The 13,468-nt window shown below is 43.1% G+C and overlaps 1 protein-coding gene and 1 long non-coding RNA gene across 13 annotated transcripts in view; both read right to left on the bottom strand.

Moving 5' to 3' along the window:
• The window catches only part of RBMS3 (RNA binding motif single stranded interacting protein 3), a gene marked incomplete at its 3' end in the record, with an annotated part of 702,635 nt that overhangs the window by 665,992 nt on the left and 23,175 nt on the right, over positions 1-13,468 (bottom strand). The window lies entirely within an intron of this gene.
• LOC308189710 overlaps positions 1-13,468 on the bottom strand; it is a 36,770-nt gene that overhangs the window by 7,232 nt on the left and 16,070 nt on the right. Inside the window, exons 1-2 of one of the 2 annotated variants that reach the window (XR_013946530.1) lie at positions 5,669-12,913; positions 4,710-4,825 (exon numbers count right to left, since the gene is read on the bottom strand). The exons of the other annotated variant lie outside the window; for it this stretch is intronic. This is a non-coding gene — a long non-coding RNA (uncharacterized lncRNA). Of the gene's footprint in view, positions 1-4,709; positions 4,826-5,668; positions 12,914-13,468 lie in introns of those variants that run through there. 2 annotated transcript variants of the gene reach the window in all.

The raw sequence follows: 13,468 nt of genomic DNA, 5'->3' as shown, positions 1-13,468 counted from the left end.
TGCCTCTATCTTTAATTTCTCTGCTACTAGATTCAATAAGGAAAGTGATTCAATTTTACCTTGTGATGACTTCATGTGGCACAAACCATTATCAAAAAGTAGCCTAGAGTCTAATGTCAATAGCTCTACTTTTCCCCCTTTTTCTTTACAGATGAAGAGTTACAGAGTTACTTAAATCTGTCAAAAAGCTTTCCCAGTCTACATCCTTGAAGTATATCAATTCATTGTATTTTTGTACATTCCCTGGATTATAACCTTAAACTCTTTTAGTCCAAAACCTGTGTATTAGTACTGCCAGTAGTCAGTGATATGACAACATATCACTGCAGTAAAAGCTTAGGCATACAGATCAGTTGTTTGCACATCTGTTGATTCACATCAACTGGCCACACATACATACGTACATATGCACATTGCCAATGGCAAATACAGGATAATTCCTATCAGCTTAAAAAAACCTTGCCTCAATAAAGAATGCCATACGGTTATATCCCACTCCAACACCACAAGGAAGTAGTCGATGACAGGTGAAGACTACATAAAGGCATTACCTCAGTCTCAGATATTTTACCTTGCTTTACAGTGTTTCCACACCTTCACGCTTCAAGATAATACTATAACAATATCTGGTCACTCCCAAACTCATAGTGTACTAAAAAAAATATTTAAGATTATATCTAAACCTCTACTCTGCTAAGGTAAATAAAGCAGTGTGATTTCAAAAGGTACATAGATCATAGATAAACTGGTCTAGCAACCAAAACCTTCTCTCTCATGAAATGATAAATGGTGCCATTCCAGCAGCTATTTAGACCTTGCTGCCTGAACTCAGGCTGACCCGAAACATAGCCGTTCCTTCATTACCCCAAGCTTTGCACCGTGTGCTGCATCAAACACCTTATCTTTTCCCTTATTACAACACCTCCAGCAACAGTTTTCTTTTCAAAGAAAAAATAAAAAATAAAAAGGCAGACTATTTAAAACGAGCTGATGCTTACAAAGTTAAACCCGAACAGCACACCCAAGACCGCTCTGTATTTTTCAGCCGCACAACATCCTGCTGTGGCCTTGGCCAGCTGGGCTCTCTGACCCTCTGAGTGATCCCTCGGGTGTGCCACTATTTTATCGGGCAGTGAACTCGCCGGCCACAAAGCCAGCAAGAAGTTTGCTGGGAATCGGGAACTGGCTCAATCATAAGCAACTTTGAGGTAAATAAAGCAGCGAGAAAAGGCGCAGGCAGGAGGCAGGGGGCCATCGGCTTGGAGAGTACCTTGGGGCACAGCTCTGCTTGTTACCAAGGTTACTCGGTACTTCCCCACGTAAAATTTCATTTCCAGTTGGCAATAACCCCACGAAACTTTGACCCTCTTGAGTGGAAATCTGGGCTGGCCGTATGTTGTATATGTGCTGCAGTTGGGGCTGGGCTGGAGATGGTTTCAAATATTTGTGGGCAGTTTTGGGAGCGAGTTTACAGGGAAAGGTGTTGGGGGGGGGGTTCTTTTCCTAGAAAGGCTGGTTTGGATCTGACACCACGCATGACACATCACAAATCTGCCCTTTGTGTCAGGAAAGTGTCTAAACAAAAACATGCCCAAATCTGGACAAGTTGTAAATCCTCAAATGAAATGGAAAAGTCCAGATCAAAAACTGTCAATAAAAATGTCTCTGATTTTAGCTGTCTCGGCCAAGAAGCTGTTGAGGCATTTTCCACCATTCCCTCAAAGCTCCTGCCCCAGCAGGTTTGCTCCAGCCTGAGGCTCAGAAGGGCTTTCCTTGCAACTGCAACTTCAGCTTGCTGGATGTTGCCAGATCCAGACAACTAAAACAAAAGCAAGGATATTCTTTTCCCCGTCAGTGTTTTCCCAGCCAACATCACCTGCTTGGTACAGGGAATGTGGAAGATTCAAATTAGCAGCACCAAACGCAGAGGGACAAGAGTGGGGCTTGCAAAATTCAGGAAGAAGTACAGGGAGACAAAATACACAGGTGAGAAAATGTCTCCCTAAGGCCCTAGTGACTGGCCTAGAGAATCTGGAATAGGAATGGGAGAGAAATGGGATCTGAGAGCTGGGGAGTCTGAGACCATTGGCAGGTTTGGCACCAAAATTTGGCAAAGAAAACCATGGCAAGGAGTCAAGATGGTGTGGAAAAGTGGGTGAGAGTCACAGCTCCAATAATCTTGGATGCAGAAGAAGCACTGAGACGATGCTGAATGGGTACCAGTTGGCTGAGCTATGTCTGGAAAGGAGCTCAGGGCTGAGGTTCAGTGGGAACACACCAACATGGCAGAAAATACCAAAGTCCAAGCAGACACAGATCAGACGAAAATCCAGGATCAGGGGACTTCCTGTTGCTGAGCCAAAACCTGAGATTTCTGTCCAGTATCTGTGAAGCGAATCACAAAGCAGATTGATGCTGCTTCTTGCTGGCCTGCAGGGAGGATGCTTGGCGGCTGCCTGTTACTCCATTAGCTCAAGGGGCCGGTGGACAGGAAGAACTGCAGTCTGTGCAATGACTCAAATGTGTGATTCACTCCCTATCATTAATCTGTTTTTTCATAAAAAGTGAGTTGTCAGGGAGCAGCTTCTTCCCCTGAGCCTCTCACATCCCCTGCTCCATTCACACAGCATTATTTTAAAAGATCAGATTTGGTTATCTCTGTGGTGCCTCACCCTGGACTCGTATAGCTTCACTCGAAGTTCAAAGAAAGCTGGGAAATTTTGTCGCCTTTCATTTCCTGGGAAACGTGCACGTTGTCCTTGCATAAAACCCTTTCACTGTGGAGGAGATGGGAAAAGGGATATTTTACATGCTTGAGGAAGAGTTATGGCTGTATTGAACAGTACACCTCCTTCCCCTCAAAGAGATTTTTAATCCTAATATCATACAAAATGGTCTCTTGCACACTATGCCAAAAGCTGATCTAAGCATCTTCACTGTCTTAGGACAGCATACCTCCTCAGGAATGAGCACAGACAGTATTGCTCTGGGATTTTCTCGCGACTTTATTTAAAACATAGTAATTTCAAGTTTAGCATGGCACTTTCCATCAGTTACTTAAAACAAACAAACAAATTGCTAAATAAAAGCTGCAAGCATCATCACAGATGAGAAAAGCAGAGAGAAGAGTATTGGCCAAGGTCCATCTCCTGCAACCCAGGAGGTGAGCTCAAGAGAAGAGTAGTGCTACATAACCTCCTGCAGCGCAAGCCACCTGTGTGGGAACAGAAAGCCCAGACCCAGGATTATTTAGTGCATGGTGATACTTGCCCTTCAGTAAAAGAGCTGAAAAAGTCTTGATTGCTTTCACAGTTCATAGGCTTGCATAAAACTTTCCAGTCCAAAGCACAAAGTAAATCTGGCCTATCTGGAAACATGATGCTGCCTCACCTGCCGCTCTAAGAACTCTACCAGGTCATTTGTTTCCTGGAGGGATCGCTTCGTTCAGACCCTGCCTCCACTTCCTTCCCAGTGCTGCACTGCTTGCATTGCTGACAAAGGGAACGGCAGTTCTTGCTAGACCTGCAGTACTGTGGAGTTCTGATCACCTCCAGAGAAACTTCTTGTGTTTCTGCTGCTCCTTCTCTCTTCAGATGATGCTTCGTAAAATTTGTGATTCAGGGCAGACCTACCGTTTGTTGCACAGGAGCTGGGCCTGCAACAAGCCATTTAGCCTGGCAGTTTGTAGGAAGATGGCAGAACGCCTTTTACAAAAGAACAAACATTGACTCATGTTAGGAAATGTCACTTGTGCGATGCACTATTTTGCAAGACCACCATGGTTGCGCTGCCTCACTCTGATCAGCCACATTAATATTTGAATACTGGATGACAACAGTTGAAGATTAATTCCAGTAAGTTATTCACGCCTGGAGGTTCAGATTTGCAAGCAAAAGCATGTGGGCTAGACTATGGCATTTCACCACAGCCCCAAGGAAAGTGCAGTGGGAAGTCACCCAGCCCCAAGAGGGCCAGAATAGGCTGTACCTTTGTAAAATAATCCCTCTTCCTGCTTCGCTGTATCCAGGGCACTTCACCGCAGGAGACAGTATGCCAGGGGCCTTTTTCTGCTGCTAGACAGTGCTGCAGGACAGTACGTTTATGAAAGGGCGTGTGGATATACCCAACCTTGTATCTATTCCCTTTGGAGAAAGATGCACCATTTATTTAGCAAGGGAAACAAAAAAGGCTGTTCTCAGACAAGCCTTCCTTGCAAGACCAGGACGCGTTTCTGTGACTGATCGAGATCAAGCCGAGAACAGTTTGGCCCATCGCATTTATTTCAGTTCCACACTCCTTACATAAGAGTCTTGAAGCCAAGAAGGACTTGAAAACATGACAGTGTGAGAAGAGATACTGTCAAAACAAAAGCGTGAAGGCCTATGCAGTGAAGAGCCTCTCGAGAACGCTTTACTCCACAAGGACAAACTGCTTTCCGTGGATTGCTGTTAACACACATGGAGCATGAAACCGATGCAGGGGAGAGTTACTGGAAAGCCAGCGCAGCAGCATGCGGCCAGTCAGCACCTGACCCTCTGCAGGAGAGCCAGGGAGCATCTGCCTGCCACTGGCAGGTCTCTGCTAGGGTTTGAGGAATATAAACAGCAGTGAAATTATCTGAAATTTACATATTTTTCCTGAAACCACATTTTTTTTCTTCTGCCTTTTTAACTTATTTTACTTTAAATAGAGTGGGAGATGTAGCTTACTTTTCAGAAGTGCTCAGCAACCCTGGCTCAGCCACAGCAACATCCACAGGCGCACCTTCAGCATGCAAAAGCCCGCTGAAGACAAGGACTAGGAGGTATTATTTGCTGATTCCCACCTTTGAAATGGAAGTTCAGAATTAACAAAAGGAAAAACCTCTCTATTGTTATATCCAAGACTACTGAATTGCTATGCAGAAACCGCTAAGACTTCAACCCCATCAGGTCTTAAACACGTGAATTTTGCTGTTATTGTTTGGCTGTATTGAAAGTCACTGCCTGATATCTCCATAGAAGATGTAACAGAATATGAAAATCTTGAGTGTGTTAATTATAAGATATGTGAAGAGCTAAAGATTGAATTATTTAATATACTGAACACTAGTTTAATGATCAAACTGGTGTTTATGCCAGCCACATGTTCATACAGAAATCATCTTGAAACACATAGCTCTCAGTTTCCCCACAGAAAAACTACAATAACGCAACTACTAGAAGTATCTGCAAGTTTTCAGCTGATTGGTAGACAGTCAAAATCAGAAAGTACTCAAAATCAGAAAGTTTTTTAAAGTAACTAGTAAGATTGTGAGAATATTTCTAAGGCTAAATATAAACAGTACAAAACATCAATCTTTCAGGCTCTTGGGGCAAAAGAAAATCCAAATGTAAAAATCCCCTCCTTCTCCTCCGTTCTAGTGCCTGGGCAAAGACAGGAGACATTTACAGTGATGTGTAGTAAGTCAGTTTTTTCCATTGCTCTGCAGTCACGTATGCCTCTGTAAAATGGACAGAAAAATGCTGCAGTGGAAAGGCACGGAGAATTTGTGGTTGGTGCCTTTTATCCTGCGCTACTGTTTTATAGCAGCACCGGCATGGAGCAGGCTCACCCCGCTCTCACAGATCATTACAAGAAGTCCAGGTCAACAAAGATCAAGTTCCTCGTCTAAACTCTCGGTCGTTACCCTGATACCAGGATTACTTCTTTGGGTTCCCAGGCCTCTCTGTGTCCTCTCCCCTCCTGCTATGGCCGAGCAGCAGCAGCTGAGCTTCTGGCTCCCTCAGGGCTGGGGGCCGGGGGCCAGCTTGGGCCGTGCCAGGCCTCTCAGCAGTGTCCGGCGCCCTGAGGATTTTTGGGCTGCACTCACCCCCACCTCCGAAACACGCAGCGCCTCACTGGCAGGGGACTGCTGGATGTGATTCAGTGCTGCTGTCTGCTGAGATTACAGGAATTTGTGTTTGGGTTGTGTCTGCTGGCTGCCACGGCCGGCCCAACGATTTCCACTGGGCTTAAAAAGCACCCCTTTCGCAGCTATTAGCCAGCAGCTCGAGTTATTGCAGCAAATCACCCCTGTTGTAAAGGCAGCTCTACACAGCTACAACTTACGCAAGATCGCCAACACCTCAAGGAATTGAGCTAAACAAAATTAAATTAAATTTAAAAAAAAAAAAAAGGTAACCCCCCAAACCAGAAAACCATCTTCACCTTTATGATTTAGAAGCTCTATTTTAAAAGCAGCAAGCTCAAGATTTCAGCCCGAGACACAGCCAGTGTTGAGACAACAGTTTGCTCCAAATTCAATATACCTAATATTTACCAGAGAAGGAAAAAGGTTCAGAATATAGAGCAGGTCAAATAAAAGGATTGTGCAAAATTGAAAACACCTGCGAGGTGGGGCGTATGTGAAAGGATGTGCTGACTATTAAGGGGTACTCAGAAAGAAAAAAAAAAGAGCTTGGATTAGGGCTGAAGTGAAGAGCTGTCTACTTCCACGAGCCAACGTTCGAAATGGTGAAACCCACTACAGCCACAACCCACAGCAAAGGGCATTGGACAGGGCTGGGTTTAGTCCTCACAGCTTCGCAAAGAAAGGCACAGGAACTGACTGGAGGGAGTCCAACGCTTTCCTATTTCATCTTGGTCCTTGGCAGCCTTCGGCCTACACCTCCCAGCACAGAGCACGGCCAGGTGCGAGCGGGCATTTCGGCAAGTGCGGACAGTCGTCCTGTTCAGGCTTCTTGGAGCACAAATGAAAGAAGGGCAGAGACACGATTAGTCTGAGCAGATTGAGAATAAAATATTGAAAAAGGGGGGAAAAAAATGTATCCAAACCGCAAGGGGGAAAGCAGTGAGATAACTTAATGAGGGCTTTTTTTTCCTCCCTAAAATTTTGCCTAAGAATCAGTTACCGAAGCAGCTAATGAGATAAGAGAAAATTCTGGAAGAACACCTGAAAAGACCAGGTCTTGCAGCCTCTCTCTATAATTTTTTATTTCTTTAAAATAAAGTTTTCTGTAATAAAATATTCAATATTAGACATATGCTATTTGGGGAAATAATAACAATGTTTTAAACATTTTCACAAAGTTCCCTAGCGGCACCTCTCCAGAGATAGGCACCAAACACCCGCCAGGAGGAGGCTGCGACAACTCTGACATTTGGCAGGGGAATTGAAAAGGGGAAAACAACAGCAACTAGCTAGGGGTGGCTTTCAATTTTTCTACATAATGATCTCAGGAAGAAAACTTAGCTCCCTTGCTCTTCTACTTCTCCACAGAGGGGTTTCTCCCCTGTACCCACAAATGCAGTCCTCAAGCACATTTAGGTCGTGATCCTAGCTGCCCATACGTGCAAAGTCAATGAAGGCACGAATAAATGAACAGATAATTAGGCCTAAGTATTGTCATGTTCTACCTGGTCCTTGCTCCATTAATCCATGCACAAATGGCCTTAAAGCACCGGTGGTTAACACTGCCTGAAAACAGACGAACCACTTCTGTACTTCACAGCAGGCAAGCATCTGAAGACGCGGCGGCGTATCCTTTCACATGAACTAAGGCTCCTACTAATCAGAAGCCCAATGGAGCAGTACTATTGGAAACGCCACTTGATTAGTCTGTGACTCAAGGAGAAGAGCCTTATTTATTATTAAAGCTAAATTCTCATTAAACTGTATTTTTCAGTAAACCTGGGACAAGCTGATCTCCATGACTTTTTAGCTCGTTCTGTTACAGGCTTAAGCAGCACACCAAATCCCGTGTTTCCCAAAGCTGGCTGGAAAGAACATGCAGGGTCCTTTTTCCCCCTTCTCATTTTAGCTAGTATAATGAACACGGCAGACATACACAATTAGAGAAGAAGTGAACTAATACTTTCCCCCTTCCCCTAATTCTTACAAAGTTCACTTTGGAATAAATATTTAGGGAAGTTCAGTTTCCTTTCACAGCTGCTCTTAGAGACCTTTGTAGAACAGACACAAACATTCAAGATTTGGAAAATGAGAGGTAACATAATCCAATGGCTTGAGATAATCAGAGCTGCAGAGTTACTGAGACATCAGTATGTTTGTCACTGCTTCACGGAAACTTAAAGCACATAAACAAAATCAATTCCGAGTCCAGAAGCCCAAATAAATAAATAGGTTACCTACACAGATGAGAGAGGGGGGAGCAGAATGTTTTTTTCCCCGAAGCCACTCAAATTTACATCAGCAGAACACAGTAACCTACTGTTTCCCACTACTTTAGAATTGTTAAAGGCAAAAGATAAATCGACCGTGTTACACAGTAACATAGTCTTAATAAATAAAAGCAGCATTGATACACAGTTCTATCCTACCTACCACTGGTCCAACCTACCACTTTGAATTTATTATTGACCACAGAAACAAAATGTGAAGGTGTCTGTTTGTTTTTGAAGTTAACTGGGGAGTCAGTATTCACCAGCAGGTAAGTTGGTACAATCACACCCCTATGCATGGTCCTAGGCCGTGATGTACTAGCAAGCTCTCTGCAGAAATCAATAAGAGTGGTGTATGTGTACAGGGTTCAGCCAGGTACTGGGAGAATTATGGAGTATGACACCTATTCTATTCGAAATAAATGAGCTCATTTACATTTTAATTCTGTGGAACAAGCCACTCTCCAAAGGGCAGTTTGCTGGAGTTACCGCAGATGTACAGAAGTTATGATTTTCATCGTAAATGCACATTACTACAAAAATCTCATCAGAGAAACCAAAGAAGCAATAGGCACATTAGAGAAAATGCCTGTCCGGGAGGCCCCTCCAGATCTTGAATGCCGCCTCTTCCTATCTGGCAGTATGTTGTTGCGTAGCTAAATACCACAAGAAGTCTCATTAGTCAGGATGGAAATAAGTACAGAAAATATTGTACTTTTCATTGACCCTTTGAAATGATTAACACCATACAGATGGAAATCATACCAAAATATTTGAAGTCATAAATAATTTAACTGAACAAGCTCAAATAAATACATTACACGAACTACAGAATGTACTGATTCTCCTTTCTTATTGAGGGTTTAATTTCTCTGAATCTTGTCATCCTTAAGTGAAAAACCTGCCATCACTGACTAGATCAGAGGACGGAGAGATAAACCTCACTGTGTAGGTGCTGCTGTGCACCAAAATACCATTTCAGTGTATTTTTTCCTCTCAGAAGAGACAGCAATTACGGTTGGGTAAAGTCTTCTTAGGGAATGAGGCTATCGGTTTTATTGCACACCTTCAGCGTGATCTGACTATTGCTCATGAGAAATTCAGGTAATATTTGGCAAGTAATAACAGCTTCTCAATAAAACAATCCAAACCCCTCAAATATTGAAAGATCTTGGCATATAGCTTTTACACTTGAAGCTCTCTACAGTGACAATCACTTGTTTGTGGAGTGCTAGTATTTATGACAAACAGGAAGGCAGACTACTCACTTTAAGTTGTTGCTTTTACGTAGGGAAGGGACCTAGGGCTTTCATTTCTGAGGAGACAGACCTAATCATTACATTGAAAATTATCCTCAGTTAGATTTTTAACTGAGCTTGTATCACTTTTGAGAACAACGGTGGAAGCCAAAATGAGAAAACTTCCAAGTCATTCTCTTTCCAGCCCTACAAATATTAACGCTATTGCTTTTAAGATGGAAGAGCTTGAGGGTAATAAACCATCCTGGAAGAACTTACAGCTCCATACTAAGAGCATTCCCCAAACGGGGTGAGAGATGGTTTTGCACAAAGTGAAGATCCGGGCACAACCCAGAACAAGTCTCTGGGATGTGTGGCAATAGGATGCAATGAATGTCATTTCCTTCTTTCTTCTCTGCCCCCCTCAGTCACTTCTATAACTCCAGTTCTCTGGTTTAATTTAGAAAACCTCAAGATGAAGTCTGTTTCCTTAGGGCTGAGTCTATTTGTTAAAGACAAGTGATGTCTGCAGAATGTTTTAGCCCAGAAAAAAAGAAAGAAAAAAAACCAAACTTCTCGCCCAAAACCCTGCTCCCTATCCTTCCAAAAGAAACGAGGAAAGCTAAAATGGCATTATCCGTTGATTCAGCATTCGCTATATGTTGAAAAAAATGTGAAGGCAGTCAGATCATTTTTAAGAAGCAATGAATGGTAAATAAAGGGGTGGCTTGATGAAATATTTTCCTAGATTTGAATTTTATATGTAAACAGAGAGTATGGATTAGCAGTTCTACCCACGCCGACCTTACAAATATGCTACTGTCAAAGAAAATCATCACCTTAAGGAAATAATTTTTAAATGACTTTATGGACTCTGGCTTGGATCTGGGGCACCTCAGCAAGGTCTCCGTGCAACCGTACACGTATGTGGGAGCACCACTGCTACGTTCTCTAACCAGGCACGAAACATGCCCCGTAACAGAGTGGGTGAAGGAAGCCTGCAGCCTCCAGAGTAAGGAAAGAGTCAAGAGGGTTTTGCTCGTCACCCCTCCCGCTGCCCCCACTTATCTTCATGCAGGAGGAGGAGGGCGATCTATTGATAGCAGTGTAAAGGCAGCCATTCTTCTGATCCACTATTGCTTTTGTCAACAGCAGCTGAGCTGGTGAAAGAGAACAAACAGCCTCCCCTACGTGCATTGTTAGGGTAGGAGACAAAAGAATACCTGTTTTGAATCACTGAGGACTATTACTCTAACAAAGTACAAGATAACATTTCGCCAGAGGATACAAGAGATCCTGAGAGGAGCGACAATGAAAGCAGACAACCTTTCAGTCATCTTATCAAACTGCTTGGGGTACTTTCTGAACAGTGGGGTGAAATAATAGCAAATTGAGAGCAAACCCGGTTAATCTTCATACAAAGGCTTTTTGATAAATAATAAAATAGAGTTAAGGCTGGTGCACCGGCCTTTGCCAACATGCATTGCTTAGAAGGCAGGATATAAGGCAGGCCCAAACAATTGGAAGATAAACAAATACATACACAACAGGGAAATGGTGCATGAATGAATTTCCTCCTTTGCCTTTTTCAAGCTATTCAAGAAGCAATCAAAGCACTCGGAGGCTCGGCATGCTTTTACATACTTTTTTTTTTGACACGTTACTTTACAGAAGATTCATAACAGCTCACTATCAGTAGCTTTGGTGTCACTGGATGGTATGTAAATGGAAATAGGCAGATCTTTGACATAAAAATAATAATCTCTGGTAAAATTACAGTACTACAGTGTATCATGGCATCAGAACTGTGGAAATATTAATACATGGATCTTTGACAATACAATGTAAGATGTCACTTTGAGCAGTTATTATGCTAATGACGGATACTTATTATAAAACAACATGAAAGAGGTAAGCTATGTGGGTGTAGAAAGGGATATTTAGTATTCAGAAAATGTATTAAAAAAAGAAGAAAAAGCTAGTGCTTCATACAGCATCTAATCCCACATTAGGCAGATGAGGAGTTCCCTGGCAGACGGGTGTCAGGGTACCCTGGGACTTGGATGAAGCAGCGTATTATCTCTCAAGGGAGCTTCCATGCCAATACAACTTACAGCATCCTTCAAGCTGCTTTTTGTTACACAGCGGGCCAAACAGGGACTGAAATCTTGAAGGAGGGGAAAAAGTGGCACTAGAGCTCTGAGGATTAAGTAGGAAAACTGCTCATCAAGTCTACCCCGGCTTCAAGAGAAGATATTCTGCACTGCCTGTGCTCACTGACTTTAAAAAAAAAAAAAGGAAAACATGTGATATTAAGGAAAGAAAGAAAATTCACATGCCACAATGATGAAAAAGTCTCATACCAAATACCCTGTACAAAACAAGCAAATGAGCCAACATCATGCTTGATATCATTTAAGCTACAAGGAAGTCTATTTAAATTATTGGATGGGGAGAAGATTCTACGTAAGTAGAGTAAGAAACGTTGCATTTTAAGCCAAAGGAAATATTTACAAAGGGTTTGCAATACAAGGAGGAATCCAAGGAAAGAGGGCCTCTGTTGGCCTGATGGCTAAAACGTAAATTTCCCTAGTGTTTGTCTCTTTGGGGAAAGAGCACCGTACAGCTACTCTGCAGTGACTCCCTCCGAACCCTAAAGCCATTCTTACCACCCCCCCCAGGTACATCCTTCAGCCCTGAAACACGTGGACCACGGCTGTGAAGACAAGAGCGTAAGACGCAATGCTTCAGACAACGGCCATAAATAAAATCCTTACATGTACAAACTTAATCCGATGTGAGCAGGAATGCTGGTGCTCAGGCTGTAGCGGTTGGAAATACCTGTCTTTCAACATTAAGCCCTGCTAGAGTAATGCTTAGCTGCAATCTAAGCCTCAGCGATTGCAGCAGAACAACTAGAAGCAGCTGTGTGATTGCTTATCACAGCTCCCCATCCAGGAGAGTGAAACGTGCCACGTAGCTGGCATGCAAGCACAAGGAATGCTGCAGAGCCCTTACCTCTGACTTGCAATGAAATTTGAAGTTTGCTCACAGTTGCAAGGATTTCCTCATGCGCACTTCCATGCACAGATGCATTTCTAGGGCAGCTGAACTGACCGTGGACTGTATCATAGATCCCTCTTTTAACTGCTTGGCAATTTTTTGGGTCACCTTTATTCAACCACCCCTCAGCGTTCTCCTCCCAGCCCTCTTCACATTCCTACAACTTTTTCAGGGTAGATGGGGGCCCCCTTGTAACTTTGGAGCTGTTTACATGGTTTTTAGTTCCTTTCCTGATAGAGAGAGGGCAATGGTCATCTGCGTAAGCTGTTAACAGAAACAGCCCCTGGTGTGTTCAAATTCCCAGAGTGTCACAATCTGCAAGTCCTGGGACAAGTCCGCTGCAGAAAGAAAACTTGTTTTTCCCCTGCTTTCAGTTCTGAATTTGATTAGTGTCCCAAATACTAAGAGCAAGATTTGGAGATGAGCAGTTTCTGGCAATAGAAAGCATGACTGCACTTACCAGCATGCAGTAGAAGCACTACTGCACTTGGACATGGAGCAGGCAGGGAACACCATGAGAACAGAGAGCATGTATATATGGGAGAGGAGCAAGAATTTTCCACTACACACGCCCTTCAGAGACATGCAGACTTAAAAAAAAAAAAAGGCTTAGTCACATTCCTGCTTCCTGATCTCACGATCAACTTCCTACATTTACAGTATTTATTTTTTTCCTAAACCTTCACTTCTAAGAGTCAAGGGACTCTGTTAGACTTGCAAATTTCTGTTAAAGAAAGGTGGTGGGCTGGGCATAAGAAAAAGCTTGAAAAAGGATTCCTCCACAAGCTAAAAAGCAGAAGTCATTCATAAATCATTTATCAGTCCTAAGCCATACTCATCACTGGGATCCTGATTCATGATTTGAACTGCTAAGTCTAGCAGAACTGCTGAATTTCCCTTCCCGACAGGTGAACATAACTCACTTTACTCTGCGTACTAGGGAGCCCTGGAAGTTTTCTTGGCATTTGAAGATAAACTATCCCTTCAGGCTCTAACAGTCTCCT

The sequence above is a fragment of the Anser brachyrhynchus genome (assembly GCF_964034855.1).
Source record: "Anser brachyrhynchus genome assembly, chromosome: 2".
Taxonomy (NCBI): domain Eukaryota; kingdom Metazoa; phylum Chordata; class Aves; order Anseriformes; family Anatidae; genus Anser; species Anser brachyrhynchus.
This window is presented reverse-complemented; position numbering and strand designations above follow the sequence as displayed.